We start from the raw sequence: 9,526 nt of genomic DNA on the forward strand, positions 1-9,526 counted from the left end.
GGAAGTGGTTTACATTGTCCTTCAAAGATTTTCATTTTTTGTCTAATAGTGGTGATAGGTCTGAAATATGTTATGATCTCTTTTTCTTTCAAACCTGGAAATATTATCAATAGTTCTTATGAGGTAAGGTAGGTAGGCAATCTTCCGTGAGCCCTAGATGTAGTTATTTTTAAAGGTTTTTCCTTTTCCTTTTTACTTTTTCTTTTTTACTTTTTGTGGTTCACGAACTCCGAAGATCGGTGACCACTATGTCCATGGAATATTTGTACTAGGCAGATCCACTCGAAGGGGTCACTTCATGTCAAATCAATCATGAATCTTATCTCGAGAGTGTCAAGAGAATTGAACCCATGACATCTCAATATTAAAGGTGCTTTAATGATAAATACTTAACCAATTGAGCTAACCCTTAAGGCTATTAGTGCTATGAGGGTTGTTGTCAGGGCTATCAAGATATATTTGAAGAAAATTCATTATATCCTTTTTGTTATAACCAAGATTCCTGAAAACCTATATAAAGTGGTTTTCTCATTTTCCTTATGGTATTCCCAAGGGATTTTAAAGGATCTAGTGGCTAGGATTATAATGAAACCAATCTATTGTGTGGTAAAGTGGTGAGAGTCAACATGTAGGTAGTTTTACATGTGGGTATTCTTTCAGTAGACTATACGGTCTAATTTTCCATTCGTTTTCCTCATTATTAGGAAATACAGGAATGGGATGCAACCATTCTCTAGGAAAGTGTTAAAAAGAAACAAATTAGAGAGAAATTAAACCTAAATAAGCAAAGTTAAGACATTGGTGGAGTAGAAAAACTTATCATAATCAATTTTTCTTGATCATATAGTCGTAACTTCAATTGGAACTGGTCTTTCAACATATGATAAGCACTTCATTGAGTGGAATATGATGTTAGATTAGGTGGAATCATATATATAGAGGGTTAAATATTATCATATGTTGAATATACATGTAGATAAATGATGCCTAATTCAACTTAAATGTTCCACTAAAGATATTGAAACTCTAATATTTCTCCAAGATTTATGAATCTATAGTCTTTTAGTAGACTATAACATCCAATTTTTCATCAGTTTTCCTCATTATTAGGACATACAAGAACGAGATGCAACCATTCTCTATTAATTTGTTTAAAATGAACAAATTATACAGGAACTAGACCTAAAGAAGCAAATTTTAATCGGAATAATAGAAAACCTTATCATATTATTTTCTTAATCAATTTGTCTTGATCATATAGTCATTAAATCAATTGGAACTAGTCTTTCCAGATATGGTAAGCACTATGTTGAGTGCATTATAATGTTAGACCAACTAGATTCATAGATATGAAGGGTTAATTATTAGCATATGTTGAATCTACATGTAGATAAATGATGCCGAATCAACTTAAATGTTCTACTAGAGATATTGAAACTCTACTTCTCTAAAAATTTATCTCATGAATTTACTTTCTTGGCTTTCTCCAAGATTTATGCATCTATAGTCTTTATGTAGATTGTAACGTCCAATTTTCCATCATGTTTCCTTATTATTAGGACATACAAGAAAGGGATGGAACCATTCTCCAAGAAGGTGTTCAAAAGGAACACATTAGTGAGGAACTAGACCTAAAGAAGCAAGTTATAACATTGGTGGAGTAGAAAAATTTATCATATTATTGTTTAATCAATTTTCCTTGATCATATAGTCATAAAATCAATTGGAACTAGTCCTTCAACATATTATGAGTGTGGAATATGACATTAGACCACGCAGATTCATAGATATGGAGCGTTAAATATTAACATACGTTGAATGTACATGTAGATAAATGATTCCTAGTTCAACTTAAATGTTCCATAAAGATATTGAAAATCTACTTTTTCTCTAAAAAATTACCGCATGAATTTTATTTCTTAGCTTTCTCCATTATTTATGCATCTATAGTCTTTCGGGAGACTATAACGTCCAATTTTCCATCAGGTTTCCTCATTATTAGTACATACAAAAAGGGGATGCAACCATTCTATAGGAAGGTTTTCAAAAGGAACAAATTAGAGAGGAACTAAACATAAAGAAACAAAGTTAAAACATTGGTGGAGTAGAAAAACTTATCATATTATTTTTTTATTCAATTTTTCTTGATCATGTATTCATAAAATCATTTGCAACTAGTATTTCAACATATGATAACCACTATGTTGAGTGGATATGACATTAGACTAAGTGGATTTATAGATATGCAGTGTTAAAGGTTAGCATATGTTGAATCTACATGTAGATAAATGATTCCTAATTCAACTTAAATGTTTTCTAGAGATATTGAAACTCTCTACTTTTTCTCTAAGTTTGCAAAATTTATGAATTTTATTTCTCGGCTTTCTCCCTCATATTGTTGTATATCTATTTCTTTGCATTAAGTTTTCCATGTAAGCTTTGCAATAAGAGGATTTAATATTGATGAACTTTTTGTATTCTTTTAGGAATTTCCCATAATATTATAGGTCTAGAGGACAAAATCCCTACTTAAAGAAAATACATTGTTATTTTAGTTTATATAAACATGATTTAGTTCTTCTTTAGGTTGTTTCAGTCCTCTTGTTTTAGACATTGTTAACTTATTACATTTAGGATGTTAAGATTGATTTTTCCCATTAAAAACTATTCAAGTGTCATCTTGATTTTATGAATTTGTGTGGTAGAGATGTATTAATAAATTCTTGACAACATGGTTATTTACAAAATCTTTTGATATTAATGAAGTGGTCCTTAGATTTTTTTGATGACCTATCAAATTTTAATTTCCTTTCATATTTCAAAGTCATAGTATGTTTTGGATTCACATTATTTTAGGAGGAAAGAAAAATATCTATTGATAGCACCCAATAAGTAAAATCCTTTGCAATTGAATTTTTTCCCTTTCCTTTCAATGAATAAGAGGATGTACTTAACAAGTAAATCTACTAAATAAAAGATTTATTGGAATAATTGTTTGTCTTTGTTGTTTAGAGCTCACCCATTACATTCATCTAAATACATATAGAGAATCTTCCATATATCAAGAGAGGAGTACCATCTCTATAGAAATGAGAATATTCTTTCTTGTTCCCACAATATTTTCTCTCAATATTGATTATTTTCCCTTACCAAGCGTGCTTCAACCAAATGAGTGCTGGAAAGAGTAACCTATTGGTAAGTTCTTGTTACCTAGTACAAGCCTTGGAGGTGATGATTGATGCTATGAGATCCATTTTTCTAACATTAAAATCGTGCCTAGTACAAGCCTTGGAGGTGATGATTGATGCTATGAAATCCATTTTTCTAACATTAAAATCGTGCTTTATTCCTATGAGCATCATCCAGGAATGAGTGTTAAATGGACTATTCAAGAGCTTGAGAAAATGGTCAATTGAGACTAATACTCGTGGATATGGTCATATATTGATGAGTTACTCTAGCATTTGATTTTGAAAATAATATCTAAAAACAAGTATTGCTGTGAATTGTGTTGAAATAAATTTCTATTTTCTTTTAGCGATAAAGATATTATTACAATTGCTTAATATTTATATAAAATTACATTCACTTAGAACACAATAATGTAATGTTGAATACTCGTGAATATGGTCATATATTGATGAGTTACTCTAGCATTTGATTTTGAAAATAATATCTAAAAAAAAGTATTGTTGTGAATTATGTTGAAATAAATTTCTATTTTCTTTTAGCGATAAAAATATTATTACAATTGCTTAATATTTATATAAAATTACATTCACTTAGAACACAATAATGTAATGTTGAATTAGTTTATGGGTATGTTGGTGAAAGAAATGAATACTACACATATACATGAGATCTAAAATATCATCGAATTGAATTTTACTTCTAATAAATAAATCAACTTTGAAATGCTTGTCCCATTGAAACTACAACCTCTAAAGGCCTAAAAGTAATCCATTTTTATAAATTACATTACAAACTAACTTCATTTAATGGACGTAAAGGCTATTTTGTATATAGTTACTTGCGAGAGGAGCTTTACATAGTGTAACTGCAAGGTTTCCAGGTTGAAGACAAGGAGTTAGTGCACATGTAAATAGAAGAAAACATTGGATGGCCTCAACCAAGCTTCTCTAGCTTTGTTCACTTATATGAACGAGTGGTTTCAAAAGAAAGGTATTGTTGTGAATTGTTTTGGTGTGAATTTATATTTTCTTTTACGGGTGGTGACATTGTTGTAATTATTTAATACGTGGATAGCATTGCACTCATTGAAAGAAATGGTGACATTGTTGTAATTATTTAATATGTGGATAGCATTGCACTCATTGAAAGAAATAATGAGATGTTGAATTTATATTTTCTTTTACGGCTGGTGACATTGTTGAGATTATTTAATATGTGGATAGCATTGCACTCATTGAAAGAAATCATGAGATGTTGAATTGCTTAAAGAGTGGGTTTTTGAATTAAGATATTAAACTTTGAAATGTTTGTCCCATTAAAAATTCCACCTCTAAGGACCATAAGTACTTAGTTTTATTAATTACACCACAAACTAGCCTCACTTGATGGATCTAAGGGTATTTTGTGAATGGTTATTTGTACGAGAGCGTTTACATAAGGTAATAATCGCAGGAATAAGGTCAAAAAGAAGGAGTTAATGCACATTAAATTGAAAAAGCATCGTATAGCCTCAACCAAGCTTCTATAGCTTTGTTAACTCAGACGAAAAAGAGTGTTGATGTAATTCTTTTAGGGATGGTGGGGTAATGAAATTAAATGAGTTTTTTTTCAAATGACTACACCTAAACATGAGATTCAAAACATAATTAAGTTAATTTTTAAATTTTATAAATAAATTAAAAATTTTTAGATATTTATTACATTGAACCTTCAACGCACAAGAAAGGTGGTGAAATTAAATGAGTTTTTTTAAAGGACTAAAATGTAACAGGGATGGTGGTGAAATTAAATGAGTTTTTTTTAAATGACTACACCTAAACATGAGATTCAAAACTAATTAAGTTAATTTTTAAATTTTATAAATAAAATTTTGAAATTTTAGATATTTATTAAATTGAACCTTCAACGTAGAAAGGTGGTGAAATTAAATGAGTTTTTTTTAAATGACTACACCTAAACATGAGATTCAAAACCTAATTAAGTTAATTTTTAAATTTTATAAATAAAATTTTGAAATTTTTAGATATTTATTAAATTGAACCTTCAACGTACAAGGGTGATGAAAAAAGGTGGTGAAATTACATTCCTTGAAATATTATTCTATGTGATTAATCCAAAGATAGTCTCAAACAATCATTATTAAATGATCATAATAATGAGATGTTGACTTCTTTGAAGGGTGGATTGTCGAAAGAAATGATTATTGTGACATGAGATTTAAGATTTAAGCTACTTTCTAAGGTCAATAAGTAACTCGTTGGACTTTCAAATGTTTGTGCCATTAAAACGTCAACTTTTAAGAACTCAATTTTTAAATTACTCAACATAATATGCTGATAACTTTATACTCATTGCGAACAACAACATAATATGCTGATAACTTTATACTCATTGCGAACAACAACAAGGTGTTAAATTTGTTCAAAAGTGGGTTGTTGAAGAAAATACTTATTATCCCTAGGCATGAGATGTATAAATCGAATAAAAAATATAATAGTTATGTTTTTTTTCCATTAAACCGTCAGCCTCTAAAGTTATATAAGTACCCAAATTTTATGAATTACACCACACTAGCTTTTTTCCATTAAACCGTCAGCCTCTAAAGTTATATAAGTACCCAAATTTTATGAATTACACCACACTAGCTTCTTCTAGATGGTAAATCCTTTGCTTTCTTCCATTAGTACGTTGTCACCAAGTACATGAGTAAAATAGATGCAAATTACAAACTAAATTTCAACTACTCTTACGTTCTTCCTGTGAATGGGATTGCACAAGCATTACTAAAATGTTTGGAGAATGCAATTGTTGCAGTTAGTTTGAATGGTGAACGATGAAAAGAAATTTCAACTACTCTCTTAAGGTATCTGTTAAAGAACATGCATGGAATACATCCAATTTCACTAATTGTTTTACTCAATTCCATGACTAAACCTTATAAATTCAAAGCAGCCGACCATGAATAAATCTTTACATAAAACAAGCAAAAATTCAAAGCAGCCAGCCATGAATAAATCTTTACATAAAACAAGCAGCATTCCGTTAATGCTACTAAAACTAGGATTAAAGGCATTTGCATCGAGGAATTTAAGGCGAATAAACTAGGGCATACCTGTTGCCATCGCTGTTGCTGTGACTGCTGGCGAACTCGCAGAGCTTTCCTCGGCTGGAGAAAATGATAAGCGCCACATCCGCATCGCACAGCACCGAAAGCTCGTGCGCTTTCTTGATCAAACCGCCGCGACGCTTGCAGAAGGTCACCTGCCTGTGAACCTTATTCTCGATTTTCTTGATCTCTATTTTCCCGCGCCCCATTTTCGGCCCTCGAGCAACCAAAATTAAGAAAATTAAACCAAAATTTCCAACAGTTTCCTCCGTTCCACTAGTTTGGACTAGCTTCGGGGTTTCAAAATTGCAGATCCACTGAAACCCTAACCCTGATTAATGGCTTCTTGCTCCAATTCAAGAATCAGTTTCTTGATTCCATTCAAGAATTCGCTCTAGCAGAGAACCTGAAGAAGAAAACCATTCCACTAGGTAAATATTCTCGAAAAGGCGAAAGAGGATCTGTTGGACAGCGGGCCAATCGCACTCAATTTGCAGGAAAGAAGTTACAGGTGTCCATGGCAACCGCGTTGCAGCTCCAAGGAACGGCCATGATCGTACCTCTGTTGCCCGGAAGGACATTCCCTCAGTGCCCCTGCTTGCCGATGATTGACACGTTATGGCGTGGCCTGTTACTGTTAAACCCCACATTAAAAAAGGGGGAGCCAGTATTTTCTAATTTTTATAGTGCTTTATGGGTTATGTTTAATAATTTTTTTATGCTTAAAGTTGGTAGCATCGTATCTTTCCATCTTAAAAAACAAGTGTAATAATTCCTTTTTTGACATAGTCCCAACCTTTGAGGCAAATTGTGTGGTGGTCTATTAAGAAAATAATTAGGGTTTGGAAAGTAGGGAAAGACCCTTGCCACAATAGGTCAAGATTGGCTTGAGTTTCTTGTGACCTTCAGTGAAAAAGTGAAAATTATTTAGGTTTTTGATAAGTTTAAAAGGACTTCCACAATCAGTGATGATTGGCTTGATTCTCGAATCAATAAAGGTGATGTCTCCATAAGGTGCATTAGAATAAGAATGGCTATCCTTGAAAAATTAAAATATACTTTTAAGGGTATAAAATATACTTTTAAGGGCTTATAATATTTCAATAGCATTATTAAAATTGGATTTCAAATATAAATGTATGTTTATTAAGTAAACGATGATTTATTTATAGGTTTAGAAGTTTGATTTAATTTTATATTTAGAATATTAATGAAAATATGAAATTTGATTTTTGGTAAGTGTATTGTATTAATGTATCTTTATTAAAAAGTATAAATTAATAAAAATTTATATAAAAATAAATAAATTTAATATTATTTTAAATTTTTTGAAAAATACAAATTTTGTAATTTCTAAAACATTTTAAGATAGTAAATTTTGAGGATGATGAATTTTAATCTAACAAAATAATTTAAAAGAAAAAAAAAAAAAGATATTATTTTTAAATATTTAAACAATTTAAAATACTCAAATTTATCATTTATATTGATAACAATATTTTTCGAATTAATTGAATAAATGGTTTTCAAACTATAAATTCTACATCATATTCTAAAAAGTTAAAAAATATATTATTTATTATAAGACACCTCTTAGTGGCTTTAATATTATCATGTTAAATTGAAATTCCTTCTTCAAAACTTTGATATCATTGAAATAGTATAATTTGACAACTATTGTAATTTACACTCGTTAAATTGGATCTTTAGTCTAGTTCACACTTGTTCATTCTAACAAAAGGATCATGTTCTCTTATTATTCGTAATATAAAATCCGGTTAAACATTTTATTTTTCTCTAGATATAGAATAAATAAAATATCATCAAGAAATGCAAGAACGAACTTCCCTAAATATTTTCTGAAGTTGTTTTCAAGCGTATATGATAAAAATGGTAGATGCATTTGTTATTTAAATTGTATCACTACAAAATCATAATTCCCATAATACATCATAAAAGTATTCTTATAAATATCTTTTTGTTTTATCTAAACTCTCAAGTTAATACTAAGGGAAAAAAATTATTTCTTCTCTTTTAGTTGAATATGCTATTAATCATTGATCAAGAATATTTTTTCTTAATGATCGTCTTTCTAAATTTCCTTTAATTAATGTAAAAAATGACTTTTTCATATTTCTTTTTCACAAATAAAATATGTGGTCTAGTGGGAAAATACTAAAAATATAATATTTGTGAATCAAATCTTAAAATATAATTTTCAATTCTCATCATACTTTAATCCTTGATGGATCCTTGGAAAGCCGCCAACTCTAAGAATATGGTCTACCATACAAATTCCACTTTTCTTTTAGAAGAAAGCTAAATAATGTATTTGAAAATACATTTGTAAACGTGTGCAACATATGGAATTCTTCTAACTTTGGACATTTATTTTTCAAATAATTTGGAACTCTTGATGAAAGTCCTCTTAATTTAGAAGGATGAAATTTAATGTACAGATATGGTCCTTAAAATTCCTTGAATTGGCCTTTTATTCACTTCATGATTAATAAAATGGTAGTTCGTATTATAGTAAATAACTTTGACATGACCATTTCATCCTTATGAAGAAATCATATATCCAAGAGATTGCATTTTTAAAACAACATAAATGGGGATTTTGTAGCCTCACTTATTATCCTCTTATATATAATGACAACATATTGATTGAACATAATTAACTTAAGGTTGTGAATTTTAACCAATTAAGTGTAATGTAACTCTGATGCTAAGATCATTTGAAATTGAAAATTATTGATATATTATCTTATCTTGGACTTCAATCATGGTAGATTGGTGATATATGTGGAAGTTATTCAAGGCCACATAATACCTAAGTGCATATTATGTATTCATCACAAATAATTATTATAGGATATTTATGAGTAGTTTTGAATTCATTTTCTTATTCTTGCAACAATAATTATCATATTTCCTTGTCCACATAGAAAACAACATAATGCATGAGGCTTCATTAATGGTGTTTATAACTGGGTTGCATTATACTTTTAGTAGACTGGATAAGTCAGATAAAATTGCTTTTCTTTTGTAGTGGATCGATATCTTGAAGACCTTTTATCCTCTTTCTCATCTTTCCTTTTTGAACATCTTTCCAGTTCTTATAGAAATGTTGTTATTAGTCTTCACATTGTCTAGAATTATTATTTCATCTAGAATCTTAAGCTCTACAATTTTGATATAATTTGAATATGAAGAATGTGATCCACA

At 29.6% G+C, this 9,526-nt stretch overlaps 1 pseudogene; it reads right to left on the minus strand.

The window, feature by feature from the left end:
• Positions 1-6,245: 6,245 nt before the first annotated feature.
• Positions 6,246-6,900, minus strand: LOC149228009 (agamous-like MADS-box protein MADS1 pseudogene; annotated as a pseudogene).
• Positions 6,901-9,526: the final 2,626 nt, after the last annotated feature.

This window comes from Pinus tabuliformis, chromosome J (assembly GCF_031772625.1).
Source record: "Pinus tabuliformis cultivar Carrire ecotype Pingquan chromosome J, CPIR1, whole genome shotgun sequence".
Taxonomy (NCBI): Eukaryota; Viridiplantae; Streptophyta; class Pinopsida; order Pinales; family Pinaceae; genus Pinus; species Pinus tabuliformis.